At 39.9% G+C, this 16058-nt stretch overlaps 1 protein-coding gene across 3 annotated transcripts in view; it reads right to left on the reverse strand.

The window, feature by feature from the left end:
* GFOD1 (Gfo/Idh/MocA-like oxidoreductase domain containing 1) overlaps positions 1 to 16058 on the reverse strand; it is a 216919-nt gene that overhangs the window by 183370 nt on the left and 17491 nt on the right. For 2 of the 3 annotated variants that reach the window (XR_011169109.1, XR_011169108.1), the window contains one exon: positions 12649 to 12864. The exons of the other annotated variant lie outside the window; for it this stretch is intronic. The gene's annotated coding sequence lies outside the window, so the exon portion shown is untranslated. Of the gene's footprint in view, positions 1 to 12648; positions 12865 to 16058 lie in introns of those variants that run through there. 3 annotated transcript variants of the gene reach the window in all.

The following is a 16058-nucleotide window of genomic DNA, read 5'->3' on the forward strand; positions in this document are numbered from 1 at the left end:
CTCTCTCTCTCTCTCTCTCTCTCTCTCTCTCTCTCTCTCTCTCTCTCCCTCCCTCTCTCTCTGTTTATCTCTCTCCCTCTGTCTCTCTGTCTATCTCTCTCTGTCTCTCTCTCTCTCCCATATTCTATATATCACATAGAAAGATATTTTTCAGCTTTCACATAAACACTGATTTTTCTGCAGCATTCCATTTGGTTCTTAAAGCTACAGTAACAATAACTATAGTCTTTGTGAATAAGGTATTTTGGGGCAGCTAGGTGGCACAGTGAATAGAACACCAATCCTGAAGTCAGGAGGACCTGAGTTCAAATCCAGCCTCAGACACTTGACACTTAACTAGCTGTGTGACCTTGGGCAAGTCACTGAACCCCAATTGCCTTGCCTTCCCCCCTCCAAAAAAACAAACAACCAACAGCAAGGTATTTGAAACAGAGGTTGGATAGGAATAAACAAAATACATAAAATGTAGTTACTAGGTAACCTAGAACAGGAAGGCACTAGAAATTGGGAGTTGGTGATTCCAGAAAGACCTCATGAAGAAGGTAACACTTAAGCTGAGTATTGAAGAAAGCCAAGGATTCCAAGAGGCAGAAATGAAGAAGAAGAACATTACAAACATGAGACAGTCATAGAAGACAACAACACAAAAGCAAAAAATGGAGAGCTGTGTGTGAGAAACAGTAAATAGACCAAAATGTCTTCACCATAAAGTGTGTGAAAGGGAATGATGCATAAGAAGTCTTAAGTGAGGCCACATTTCCCCATTGTATAACTAGACCTGAATTAGGGTTAATAATGAGTCCCATGAAGTGATTGTATGTATTTGGATTCCCACTATTTGAAGTTTTAATTATGTAAAATATGGTCATTGGTTCCAGCCTAACGGAAATTTGCGCTGCAAATTAGAATAATGCAACCACTTTACAGAATTCATTATTCAAACTAATCAGAACCTAGTTGTACACTTCATAGATCTCTCAGGCAATCAAAGAGCCTCCTTAATGAATTGTGGAATTTCGGTTATCAGGGCACGTTATTTTAAATCACTTACTCTCTCTGTCCTCCCAATCAAGGGAAAACAAGGAAATTCAAAAACAAGTTCAACAATGTTCCTATTATTCTCAAAAACGAAAATACTTTAACCTGACACATATATTTTCCACCAAAGGTCCTTTCCAGTTCTTAATCTATGGTCTTATGATTCTATTCCTGAGTTATCATCAGGGATGCTTATTCAGTCTCCAGCCCTTCACCAAATACCATAAAAGGTATGATTGACTTTTACAAAAGAAACACCAAAAAATAAAAACCTTTGTTCTGATGTTGGTATAAGCTTCTTTGATTTTCTTTCCAGAAATGTTACCTTGAATTTTTTATGTCCTAGTTATTGTTCAGTTGTATCTGACTCTACATGACATCATAGACTTTTGTCCATGGGGTTTTCTTAACAAAGATACTGGAATGGTTTTGACACTTTCTTCTTTAGTGCTGTCCCCATTTTACAGATAAGGAACCAAAACAAATAAGGGTTAAGTGACTTGACCAGGCTCATAAAGGTACCAAGTATCTATGGCTGAATTTGAACACAGTCTTCCTGGTTCCAGACTTGATGCTCTATCCACTGCACCACTTAGCTCCCCTTATGTCTTAGAACTAACTTCCAATCCAAGCTGCCAAGAGATTTTTCCTAGAAGAAATGTATTTCAGGGGGGGCAGAGCCAAGATGGCAGCGTAGAAGCAGGAAAACTCCGTGAGCTCCCCCCATATCCACCTCAAATATCTATAAAATATGACTCTAAAAAAAATTTTAAAGCTACAGAACCCACAGTGACAGAGAGAAACAAATCTCCCACTGAAGGTAGCCCATAAGGCCTACAGAAAGTGTCCATCACAGCATTCTGGGAGCCCAGTCCAGTCCTGCGTGAGCCCAAGGTTATAGCCCCAGGATGGCCCAACCAGTGACTGCAGCAGATCTTTGGGGTGTAGATGACCAGGAGCAGTGGCAGTTTCCAGAATTATCAACCATAAATGCCAAAGAAAAAGTGAGAGGTCAGTGTAAAACTCTGTTGGAACTGGGGGGGAGGGGGAGGGGGATGAAGGAACAGGTCTAGCCCCTGCCTCCTGGAGCTAGAAGTGGCAGAGTTGCAGTGGCCCTGCAGCTGCCTCCACTTGGCTGCTTCAGAGCTCGTGGCTTGCAGATCATAGTGGGGCCAAGCAACCATTCAGAGGGTAATCACTCTTGCTTTAACCTTCCTGGATCTGGATTGCAGCCTTGGGTGGTGGTCCTGAGGTTTGTGACCCATGAGCCAGAGTTTGTGAGGGCTGCAGAGGCAGCACCCTCCTAATAGCTCCAGGAGCTGTGAAAACCCCAGTGATTTGGGACAAAGCTCTCCCCTGTGGAAACAGAGCTCTGCTGTAGCAAAGAGCTCAAAAGTCAAGTAATTGAGTGGCAACATGAGCAAGCAAAGGAAGCAAAGCAAGCACAGCAATCCAACTTTAGATTCCTTTTGGGGGGACAAAAAAGATCAAAGCATGGAATGGGAGGAAGACAACGCAATCAGAACTCCTGTACCAAAAGCTTCCAAGAAAAACATGAATTGGTTACAGGCCATGGAGGAGCTTAAGAGGAATTTGAAAATCAAGTAAGAGAAGTGGAGGAAAAATTGTGAAGAGAAATGATAATTATGCAAGAAAATCATGAAAAGAGACTCACCAACCTGACTGAGTAAAATAACATCTTAAAAAATAGATTAACAGGGTGGCTAGGTGACGCAGTAGTAAAGCGCCAACCCCAGAGTCAGGAGGACCCGAGTTTGATTCTGGCTTCAGACACTTAACACCCACACAGAAACAAAGTAGCTGTGTAACCTTGGGAAAGTTACTTAACCCCAATTGCCCTCTAAAAGGCAAAAAAAAAAAATAGATTAACAAAGATGGTGGAGTAGAAATAGGACTTCCATGGGGCTCCGGCTTCCACCTCCTCCAACTCATGTAAAAGGTGACTCTGAACAAACTTTGGAGCTACAAAACCCACAAAATGACACAGAGAAGCTAACCTCCTGCTGAGGACAGCCCAGCAGGCTGGCAGGAAGTGGCCAGCAAAGGTCTCTGGGAGCTGAGCCCAGCCCCGTGGGAGCCTGAGGTTTTAGCCTCAGGGCATCCACAACCAGCCACTGGCTGGAGGGACTTCAAATCACTAGCAGCTATGGCATTTTCCAGAATTATCAACCCATAGTTGCTAAGAACAAAGTGAGAGGTCAGTGCAGTGTGGACTTTGTGAACCGGGAGTTCAGGAATGTGGTCTCCTGAAGGGAGAAGCGGCTGAAGCGCTGTGGCCCTGCAGCCACCACCACACAGCTGCTTCAGAGCTCCTGGTCTGCACATTGTAGGGGGACCAAGCCACCAGTCTGAGGGGTAATTGCTCCTGCTTTAACCTGTTTGGATCTGGATTGCCATCTAGGGTGGAGGTCCTGGGGTGTGTGACCAGCTTGCCAGAGCATGTGGAGGCTTCAGAGAAGGCCCCAACTAATAGCTCCAGCAGCTGAGGAAAACCCCAGTGATTTAGGACAAAGCTCCCCCCTCTGGTAGCAGAGTTCTACTGTGGCAAAAAGCTCAAAAGTCAAGTAACTGAGTGGCAACATGAGCAAACATAGGAGGCAAGGCAAACACAGTGGTTCCACTCTGGATTCCTCTTTTGGGGCCAAAAGGATTGGGTCGTGGAACATGAGGAAGACAATGAAGTCAGAACTCCTGCACCAGAAGCTTCCAAGAAAAGAATAAGCTGCTTACAATCCATAGAGGAGCTTAAGAAGGATTTTGAAAACCAAATAGGAGAAGTAGAGGGAAAATTGGGAAGAGAAATGGGAACAATGCAAGAAAATTATCAAATGAGAGTCAACAACCTGACTGAAGAAAATAACACCTTAAAAAACAGACTAAATGGGAAAAGAGGCTCAAAAAGCCAATGAGGAGAAGAATGACTTAAAAAGTTTTGCCAGATGGAAAAAGAATCTCAAAAGCTCAATGAAGAGAATCATTCCTTCAGAATTAGATTGGAGCAAATGGAAGCTAATGACTTTATGAGAAATCGAGATACTGTTAAACAGATTCAAACAAATGAAAAAATAGAAGGCAATGTGAAATATCTCACTGGAAAAACCACTGACCTGGAAAATAGATGCATGAGAGATAATTTTAAAATTATTGGACTACCTAAAAGCCATGATCAAAAAAAGAACCTAGAAATCATCCTCCAAGAAATTCTCAAGGAAAATTGCCCTAATGTTTTAGAATCAGAAGGCAAAATACAGGTTGAAAGAATCCACCAATCACCTCCTGAAAAATATCCAAAAAAAGAAAACTCCTAGGAATATTATAGCCAGGTTCCAGTGTTCCTAGATCAAGGAGAAAATATTACAAGCAGCCAGGAAGAAACAATTTGAATATTGTGGAAACACAATCAGGATAACACAGAATCTGGCAGCTTCTATACTGAGGGATTGAAGGGCTTAGAATATGATATTCCAGAAGGCAAAGGAGCTAGGATTAAACCCAAGAATCACCTACCCTAGGGGCGGCCAGGTGGCTCAGCAAGTAAGAGCACCGGCTCCAGTGTCGGGATGACCTGGATAAAATCTGGGCTCAGATACTCAGCACCACACCCAGAAATAATAACTGGCCATGTAACCTTGAGCAAGTTACTTAACCCCACTTGCTTTAAAAAAAAAAAAAGAGAAAGATACTTTTAGGGGCGGCCAAGTGGCTCAGTGAGTAAGAGTACCGGCTCCAGTGTTGGGACAACCTGGAGATCGAATCCCGGGCTCAGACACTCAGCACCACACCCAGAAATAACTGGCCGTGTAACCTTGAGCAAGTTACTTAACCCCGATTGCTCAAAAAAAAAAAAAAGAATCACCTACCCAGCAAAACTGAGTATAATGTTCCAAGGGAAAATATGTCATTCAATGAAATAGAGGATTTTCAAGCATTCTTGATGAAAAAACCAGAGTTGAATAGAAAATTTGACATTCAAATACAAGAAGTAAGAAAAACATGAGAAGGTAAACAGGGAAAAGAAATCATAAGGAACTTATCAAAGTTGAACTATTTACATTCCTACATGGAAAAATTACAATTGTAACTGATGAAATTTTTCTCAGTATGAGGATAGTTGAAGGGTATATAAATGTGTGTGTGTGTATATATATATATACATATATATATATGCATACATACATACATGCATATGTCTATAGGAGGGTATATGGGTGTATGAATACATATGTGAGTATGTGTATGTATGTGTACAGGTATACATAGACAGAGGGCACAGGATCAATTGAATAGGAAGGGATGATATTTAAAAGGTGAAATTGAGAGGTGAGAGAGGAATATAATGAGAGGAGATGGGGAGAGACAGAATGGGGTAAATTATCTCATATAGAAGAGGCAAGGGATAAATGTTACAATGGAGGGAAAGAACAGAAAGGCAAAAGGGAATGGATCAACCTTACTTTCATTGAATTTGGCCTAGGGAGGGAATGACACATACACTAATTTGGGTATCTTGCCCTACAGGAGAGTGGGAGGGAAGGAGATGAGAGGGGGGATGATGGAGGGGAGGGCAGGTTGGGGGGAGGGTAGTTAGAAGCACCCACTTTTGAAAAGGTACAGGGTCAAAGTAGAGAATAGAACAAGTGGGGGGTGGGATAGGATGGAGGGAAGTATAGTCAGTCTTTTACAATATATCCACTATGGAAATGTTTTGCATAGCTACCCATGTACAACCTATATTGAATTTTTTATCTTCCCAGTGAGAGTGGATGACGAGGGAGGAAGGGAAAGAATCTGGAATTCAAAGTTGTAAAATCAAATGTTTAAAAATATATATATTATTAGTAATATTATTCTTTACATGCAACTGGGAAATAAGATATATAGACATTGAGGTAAAGAAATCCATCTTGCTCTACTGGAAAGTTGGAGGGGGAATGGGGAAGGATATAGGAGAGAGCAGATTGGAGGAGATGATATACAGTGGGATTGATGTTTTGGGATGGTGGGTAGGGGAAAGATGGGGAGAAAATTTGTAACTCAAAATCTTGTGGAAATGAATGATATAAACTAAAAATAAACATAAAATTTAATTTAAAAAAAATGTATTTCAGCTCTTTAAAATGAACCACTTGACTTTAACCAAAATCTGTTTTTCAGATATGTAATACAAAATGAAGAACTTTGAAAGAAATCGGGCTTATGTAAGTATCTCTGTAATGCCCAGTTAGCATATATGACTCAACAAGCCTTGACAACCAAGCAAATGTGACACTTCAGGCTTCTCTTCAGTGTGAATCATGATGTTATAGGAGACATTTGAGACTTCAAGAGCAAACAGCCAAATCATGGTGTTACTGAGGGTGGAAGGCAAATGGAACAAACCAATTTAAAAGAAACATGCAGGTATTTGGTAATAATAGACATGAATTCATTTGGAAGATTAAAAATATTACAGTTAAATCTTGAGCTCTGAGAATTCTTGAGGCACTTTCCTCTTTGGGTCTGTGATTTCTAAGTAGTGATAGAATACTGTTTTACTTCTGTCACCTTGGTCATAAGGATTTAGAATATAGGATGTAGTAACAAGATATAATAGCTCTATAAATAAACAGAAATCAAATGTGGTACTTTATCAAGATAGATCAATAGGTACATGTGGCGGGGCGGGGGGTGGAGATGGGGGAGATAGTAAGGGGACTATTTAGTAACCTGAATCATTAACAAGCTACTCACATAATTTATTAGCAAACCAGAAAAACATTCACTTAAAAGTCTGGCTTTTAATAAGAGCTGTTCAAAATTGATTACTAATTTCTAGAGCAATTTGTATTTGAGAGATGGGAATCATCACCTGAGCTTTTCAGTCTAAATATCTTCCCCTCTCCCCTCAAATATACCCAATTAAATAAGAAGAACAAGATGACCACTCTACATCCTGAATTTCTTATTAAAGACAGTATATTTGCAAAAAGAAATGGCTTTCATTGTTAATCAGCCACACAGATTCACCAACTGACAGAAAGCAAGAGAAGGCAAGTAGGCAACTACCAGAATTAAAGATGCAGAACAGAGCTAAGAGTCCAAAGCCAGTAATTCAGAATATCAGTAGATACACATGGAAAATGTCTTAGCACCCTTAAATAGAGTAGCTATAGAGATAGCAAGGATTTAGTGGAGAGTTAGGCTCACCATATACAACTAGCTCCATGAAACCTGAGGTATGTGATGTTTTAAAAGTTTGAGAGACATAATTTCTGGCTAATTTAATCATTTTATTAATAGGGCTAGCATGTTATTCATTAGGGGGGAAAAAAAGGTCAGTGGCACTCTTGAAAGCCGAAGATCCTTCATGGTGGTGGTCTGACAGTTGATATGCCCTTAGAAGAAGAGGTATTCCTGAAGGTGGTGATCAACTCTGATTGGTTAAAAATTAATGAGAGAATGAATATTATAATGAAAGGTGGGTTATATTCCAATGAGAGTCATGAGGTAAGTGATGTGGATCACCCAAGTCATGGTCAAAGAGACTTATCAATTTCTGTATCACATGTTTAACTAAAGGGAGAATTCACAATTTCCCAGACCTATCTGAGTAAATATAATGAGCTTAAACTTAGAATTTCTTTTCCTGGGTAAGTCTGTGAGAAAGATTTCCCCCACTGGTTGATTTCTGTATGAGGAAGTAGAAAAGGAGAAAAAATCTTGGTTCTGATTCAACAATTAGTTATTAACACAAGAGAGAAATAATCATATCTCTCTGTGTGTGAAGAGAGTCAGGACCTTGGATCCATCAAGAGAATGAGAGAAAGGCATCATAGTATAATGGAAAGAGATCCAAAGTCAGAGTCATTGCTCAAATCCTGACTGCTCCACTTCTTACCTTGGTGATCTTGGGCAAAGCACTTACCTTCTTTGGGTCTCAATTTTCACTGTAAAATAAGAAGGATATGATTATGCAGATCCAAATCGGCACCTTCTCCACAACTTGCAACCTTAAAGACTTGCCTAGAGCACTGAGGCACTAAGTGACTTGCCCAGGGTCACACAGCCAATATCTGTGAGAGACAGAACTTAAAAACCCAGACCATCCTGGTACCAAGGCCAGCTCTCTATGTATCACTCCATTTTGTTGCTTTATGAGTAATGATAGTTTCCTCAAAATACATTACTCCTTCAAACACTCCTATTTCTGTTCGGGGCAACACCATCCTACCCATCATCCAGATTTGCAACCTCAGAGTCCCCTGTGACTCCTCCCTTATCCTCACATTCCATATTTAATCAATTGCCAAATCTTGATGGTTTCAGTTGGTTCCAGTGGATTCCAGTTGTGAGCCTGGAGTCAGGTCAGACTTGAGTTCAAATTTAACCTCAAGCACTTACTAGTTTTGTGACCCTGGGCAAGTCACTCAACCTCTGTTTGCCTTCATTTCCTTATCTGTAAAATGGGGATAATAATAACCCCTATCTCTCAAGGTTGATGTGAGGATCAATGAGATAATAACTGTACAGTGTCTAGCACATACTTGATATATATAGATGTTAGCTTTTACTATTATCCCTCTCCGTCTCTCCATTCACAAAGATTCTAATCTAGTTCAGATCCTTATTACCTCTTACCTAGACTTTTTTTTTGCTTTTTGGAGGGCAATTGGGGTTAAGTGACTTGCCCAAGGTCACGCAGCTAGTTTTTGTGTTAAATGTCTGAGGCCAGATTTGAACTCAGGTCCTCCTGACTCCAGGGCCGGTGCTCTACTCACTGTGCCACCTAACTGCCCCTCTTACCTAGACTTTTGCAATAGTATTCTAATTGGTCTCCCTGCTTTTATTCTTTCCTCTTTTAAATTCATCCTTCAAATTGCTGCCAAATCAATATTCTTGCAATACAGATCTGGTAATGTCACTCTTCTACTCAAAAACCTCCAGTGGCTCCCTACTGTCTTTAGAATAAAATACAAAATCTTCAACATAATATTCAAAGCCCTCTCCAAATGGGCATCTACCTAACTCTCCAATCTCATTTTAATCAAACTGACCTAACTTGCTGTTCCTCAGACATAAGTAGAATGAAGAAAGAGTGCTAGTTGAGGATATGTGGGTTCAAATCCTGCCTCTGTTTTTTACTTCTTCTGCAAGCTAGGACAAGTATTTAACTTCCATGGACCTCAGTTTACTCATCTGTAAAATGAAAGGGATGGTCTCTGTGGTCCCTTGCAGCTGTAGGTCTATGTTTTCTTACTTCTGGTCCCATTTCTGGAATGAATTCCCTTCTCATCTCTGCCTTCTAGAATCCCTAAGTTTCCTTCAAACACAGTTCAGGCACCACCTCCTACATGAAGCTTTTCTGGATTCTCTGTAGATGTTGGGTCTCTTTCCCTTTGGAAATTATTTTTTACATCCTCTGTATTTACTTAACTGGATACATGTTGTGTCTTTGTATCCCTTCCATCTAATGAAGTGTCTTATAAATAGTATGACCTTAATAAATGTTTGTTGAATTGAACAGCTATGGGCTGCTAGTTGGCACAGTGTATAGAGTACAAGTTGTAGAATCAGAAGGACCTGAGTTCAAAGCCAGCCTCAGATACTTACTAGCAAGTCACTTCACCACAAATTGAATAGCTGTTTCCAAATATTTGGAGGACTGTCATATGGAAGAGAGACTAGACCTGTCCTACCTGGCCTAGAGGAACAGAGCTAGAACCAGTGGCCAGATACAAAGAGAAGCTCAAAGGGAAGAAAAGCTTCCCAACAGTTGCTGTTCAGACATGTCTGATTTCCCCTGATCCCATTTGGGGTTTTCTTGGCAAAGATACTGGAATGGTTTGCCATTTCCTTCCTTCTCCAGCTCATTTTACAGAGGAGGAAACTGAGGGCTAAGTGACTTCCCCAGGGTCATACAGCTAGTAAGTGTCTGATGCCAGATTGGGCTCAAGAAAAAGAGGTTCCCTCTCATTGAAAGTCTTCAAGAGAAACTTGATAATCTCTTTCAGAGCATTTTGTAAATGTGATTCTTAGTCACTTACAGGTTAGATTAAATGTCATCTGAGGTCTCATCCAATTCTGAAAGTCTATGTTCTTGGGACCAGATAGCCTTGGGACTAAGGCTTCCCTCCCCCAGCACTAAATCCTATAATCCTAACTTGGGTATTTTTTATCACTTCAATTTTCCCTAATATGATTCTACCTCCTGTGGGATTTTCTAAGGGCATTGCTACTGAGTCAGCAACACATGAGCAGAAGTTCATGTTCTTTTTCTAAGCAAAGCAGTGTTCATTTAAGCAGCTCCACTCATGAACACAAGTTCTCAATGATATCATCTGTTTCAATTACCAATGCATGTCCCAGCAAGCCCATTTCTTGCAGAGAATCATGTACAGTATAGTCTGGGAAGCTGGATCAGGACACAGAAGCCATCCTCTTTGAGTCAGCCCATGGATAAGCTCTTCAATTAACACCATAGAGTAAAAGGCTGTTTGATACCAAGGGGGAATCTTCTATTTACTCATGGGAATCAAAGAGCAAAAGCTCTGGTTCCAGTTTCATTTGTGTGGCTTTATCAGTCCAATGAGCCCCTTAGACCTTTCCTTTGTGTTCTGTTTCAGACATTTTAATCTTGGCAAAGGGTCACGTCTCAGTTAAGTGTAGTCATGTGTCCTGTTCATTTCAAAGTATAGGATATAATTATAAAGAACCATCAGGGGAAGTGAGAGGAAGCGAATAAGCATTTATAAAACTCCTACTGGGTGCCAGGTACTACTGTGCTAAGCACTTTACAAATATCATCTCATTTGATCCTTATAACAACCTTATGAGGTAGGTATTAATATTACCTCCATTTTTACAGTTGAAGAAACTGAAGCAGACAGAGGTTAAGTGACTTGCCCAGGGTTATACAACTAGTAAATGTCTGAGTCTGTATTTGCACTCAGGTCTTCATGATTCTAGCTGCCTCACTGCTAACATAATGGAAAGACTGCCAGACTTTCATTCATGAGAGATAAGGGTTGAAATCTTGTTTCTAATACCTGCTAACTACATGATCCTGGATAAGTCACTGATCTCTCTGAGTTTCAGTTTTCCTATTCCCAAAATAGGAATAGTAATACCTGTGGTATCTACTGCAAAGGTGTCATAAGGATCAAACGAGATAATGTATGTTAAGTCCTTTGTAAACCTTTATATAGATATTAATTATTATTACAATCATATATTGTTTTCCTTCTTAATTTAACTCACCATGAAAATAATAGCTACCAAGGCCATGTCTATCCAATGCCAAAAACAACCAGTCATCTAACAAGGAAAAAAATAAACCAATCAAACCAGTTATTTGGAATCAAATAAATTAAGCAGCAAATTGATTGTATGTTTGAACTTTCGACTAGTTCTTTTGTCATGATGTAAATCTAGCAAGTCACTTAACCACTGAACTGAACAGCTGTTTTCAAACATTTGAAAATTCCACTGTCATATGGAAGAAAGATTAGACTTGTCCTACCTGGCCTCGGGGAACAGAACTAGAATCAGTGGCCAAAGCTACAAAGAGAATGATTGAAGCTCAAAGGGAGAAAAAGCTTCCCAACAGTTGTTGTTCAGTTGTGTCTGACTCTTTGTGATCTCATTTTGGGTTTTCTTGGCAAAGATGGTCTAGTAGTTTGTCATTTCCTTCTCCAGCTCGTTTTAAAGATGAGGAAACTGAGGCAAACAGGATTAAGTGACTTGCCCAAGGTCACACAGCTAGTGTCTGAGGCCAGATTGGATTCAGACAATAGCAGGTTTCCCCTCATTGGAAGTCTTCAAGAAAAAACTTTATAACCTCTTTTGAAGTACTTTGTCATTTCAAGCTTATGACACCCCAAAAGACACCATAATATCATGGAGGTTCCATCATGGTGTTGCAGTGACAAGGATATTTTATATTAGGCTGCCAGGCTCCTGGGTAGCAAGTGTTGCATGGGAAGGTAGGACAACAAAAGCCAGATGAATAGACAACAGGGCCATGTGGTAGATACAATACAGAATGTCAATAAATGAGAAAATCAAGAGTAAAATCATCACAACAAATGACATGAAGAGAAAAGGAGCAAAAACACTGGGAGAGTAGTTGTGTCACCCCACTAAAAATCATTGATCAACAGCTGGAAGGGGCCTTAGAGGTCATCTGGCCCAATCTCTCATTTTAGAAATGAGGAATAGAGAGGTCAAGTGACCTGCTTACAGTCACATAGTTTGAAAGTTGTGGAATCCAGGAATTGAACCCATGTCCTCTGATCTCAAATCCAGTACTCTTTACATCTCACCACACCAAAGCAAGGGCCATAATGGGGAATCATCGGGACAAATTGAAGAGTCACAGGAAACAAGGAAAAACACACTGAGTGAAAACTGACCATGGATGAAGTGGCTTTCTATATTCCCTCGATTTCAGGCTGATCTAAGCTTCCAAAAGCCAGCCATTAGAAATGGGACAAAGGGTGAACAAAATGCCACAACTGCCTTAAGTACAATGGGGGTGGGAGAGAGATGACAACAAGGGACATATTTCCATTTTGTCTTTGACAAATGCACATCTTTTTTAAAGCCAGAAAATCCATGGCACGTTGATATTTATTTTGTGAAAAGACAAGTCTTATGTGTTACAGCAAAGGCTCAAAGTCTCTGATTGACAGTTATACACAAGGAGTGTAATTTTCAAATCTTGCCTGGAGTAAACAAATGCTTTCTTGCCACCTCTTTAAAGGAAAAGCTGTGCCAAATGCTGGGACTTGTACAAATGTTCCATCTCCTATTCGCAGCTGGCTGACACTGTAGCATGGAAACATGAAGTTATTGAGCAGTACATATATTGAAAGAATAAAGCATTGGGATATGGATTGATTTAATGCAGTTATTTGTATAGTAATAAATCCCACTTATAAAGTACTTTCTTCCACTTAAAGTCCTATTCCAGTCCCTCATTGGGATATGGAGGTGCCCCTAACAAGTAGGTATTAACCTATAAATAGTCAGTGTTCTCAAAAAGGCTATGCCAGGAAAGCATAACCTCTATTAGACCCTACTAAATTGTAAAGGTTTTTCATACTAGCCAAATAATGAACTGTATATGTGTTCTATAACAATCAATCTAGCTAGATTCAGTGAAGTTTCTCATGAGACAGTCAACAACCAGATGGTGGGGGGGTTGTTTGTTATTGGGAGGGGGTTGGTCACAGTAACTCATGAAGACTATCTAACAAGGCATGGAAGGACTGAGTTACAGATTTGTAGAAGAATGGTATCCACTCTCATACTACAAAGATTCTCAAAAGTATTGACTCAGACATTTTATCTTATGAGATTTAGTCCATTATTCCATTTTGTCAAAATCTTCTTGTATTGCAGTTTGGGGTGCTGGGAACCCCAAAATGTAAGAGTACAGGGAAGTCTGCATGGAAAGAATTTGACCACTCAACTCTTCCAATAAAAGTAGCAAATTTACTGTGATGCCATTAGAAGCCAGTGAGATTCTTCTTTTTTTGCCTTTTTTGGGAGGGCAATTGAGGTTAAGTGACTTGCCCAAGGTCACAGGGCTAGTTTTTGTGTCAAGTGTCTGAGGCCGGATTTGAACTCAGGTACTCCTGACTCCAGGGTCCATGCTCTATTCACTGCACCACTTAGCCACCCTGCCCCCCCCCCCTTTTTTTTTTTTTTAGCCAGTGAGATTCTAAGTGAATCTGAGCAAAAGTGGGAAAAGATCACTACTTATATACAAGAAAAGGCAGTGAGAAAAATCAGGATGGGATTAAGGAGTGGTAAATTGCCTGGGGTGGTCCAGGTGCAGACAATAAAAGGATTTAAGTGGTCAGAGAGCCACAGAGAAGGGACAATTAAAAGGATTATTGAGGGGCATCTAGGTGGCACAGTGAATAGAGCACTGGCCCTAAAGTCAGGAGGACCTGAGTTCCGGCCTCAGACACTTAACACTCACTAGCCCTGTGACCTTGGGCAAGTCACTTAACCCCCATTGCCCTGCCTTCACCCCTCAAAAAAAAAAAAAGATTATTGAGTTTCTAGATAGAAATGTGTGGGGAAGTTCAGGGACTAGGTTGCCTTCAAAGACAGGCTCTTTTCCTTTTAAGGGTCTAGCTCAAATCCCATAACCCCATCACTTGGATCTTCTGGTGTATTCACTACCTTTTCCCAGCTTTGAATCATTTATAAATTTGATAAACTTGTCATCCAAGTCATTAATAAAAATGGTGAACAAAAACAACAAAGCCTGGGGTGCACTCTACTGGAGACAACCTTCCAGGGTGATGTCAACCCAGCAATTAACACTTGGGTCTGGTCAGTCAACCTTTTCAGAACTCTATTTGAATGATAGCGCTAAATAGTTCATATCTCTCCATCTCATCCAGAAGGATGTCACTGAGAAATTTGGTAAAATGCTTTGGTGAAATCTAAATAGCCTATGTCCATGTCCATGGCACCTTCCTGACCTATTACCTCTATCAACAAAATAAATTAGGTAAGTCTAGTTGTAAACAAACCCATATCTGAATGGTAGTAGCCACTATTTCCCTTTTTTTTTTTTTTGAGGGGAAAGGTTGGGCAATTGGGGTTAAGTGACTTGCCCAAGGTCACACGGTGAGTAAATGTTAAGTGTCTGAGGTCGGATTTGAATTCAGGTCCTCCTGACTCCAGGGCTGGTGTTCTATTCACTGCACCACCTAGTTGCCCCCACCATTTCCCTTTCTAAGTGGTCACAGACCTTCCCTTTAATATCATTCCAGCATTTTTTCCCACTTGGAACTTTTATCAGGGTAATTGATTGGAGCTTCTACCTTCCTCCTTTTAAAAAACAGAAACTTTTGTAATCACCTCTGAAAATTCCATTAGGACCTTGGAATTCCTCAGGCCCTCTAACTAGAAATTGCTGATAGGAGATATTCTCTAACTATCTCTTCATTTGTCTTGAGTTTGAGAGAAAATAGAAGCCAAAGAATAACTGAGTAGTTCTCCATTTTCCATTTCGTTGCCTAAGTTCTCCTTCCCCCAGGAACAGTTTTGTTTATTCCTTCTCTAGCCCCTAACAGAGTTTCAAATGCCCTTCTTACTGGCCTTGATGTTTTTCTCAAGCACAAGGTCATGTATAGCAAGGCTCTGGACTTACTAGTCCAAACAGGGGTATACTGAGTCATATAGAAAGGGCTCTCAGAAGTCGTGTTAAATTTTCAGTGTGAGCATTTAAAACTCAGAAGTTGTCATGTTACAAATCAGAATTTGATCTGATGTTTTGTCTAGACTTAAGAAAATTATGCATATGCACAAAAATATTTTAGCAGCTATTTTTGTGGTGGCAAAGAATTGGAAATCAAGGGAATGTCTATCAATTGGGGAATGGCTGAAAAAGTTGTGGTATATGAATGTAATGGAATACTATTGTGCCATAAGAAATGATGAACAGGCAAGATTCCAGAGAAATCTGGAAAGACTTATATGAAAGGATGCTGAGTGAAATTAGCAGAATCAAGAAAACACTGTACACAGTAACAGCAACATTGTACAATGACCAACTATGATTGACTTATCTCTTCTCAACAATACAATGATCCAAGACCATTCCAAAAGACTCATGATAGAAAATGCTATCCATATCCAGAGAAAGAACTGATGAAGTCTGAATGTGAATTGAAGAACACTATTTTCACTTTTTTAATTTTTTTAGTTGTTTTCCTTTTGCTCTGTTTCTTCTTTCACAATGTAACTAATATGGAAATGTGTTTTACATGACTTCACATGTATATAACCCTATATCAAATTGCTTACTGTCTTAGGGAAGGAAGGAGGAAGGGAGAGAGAAATGTGGAACTCAAAATCTTATTAAAAATGGATGCTAAAAATTATCTCTACATGTAAATGGAAAAATAAAATACCATTATAAAGGGAAAAAAAAGAAAATGATGAATAAAATTTCAATAAACCAGATAAAAGTATATTTTTTTGGAAAGCTAATTGTT

This window comes from Petaurus breviceps, unplaced genomic scaffold, assembly GCF_028583685.1.
Source record: "Petaurus breviceps papuanus isolate PSGF00001 unplaced genomic scaffold, PetGlider_PUasm1.0 190, whole genome shotgun sequence".
NCBI classification, from domain to species: Eukaryota; Metazoa; Chordata; class Mammalia; order Diprotodontia; family Petauridae; genus Petaurus; species Petaurus breviceps.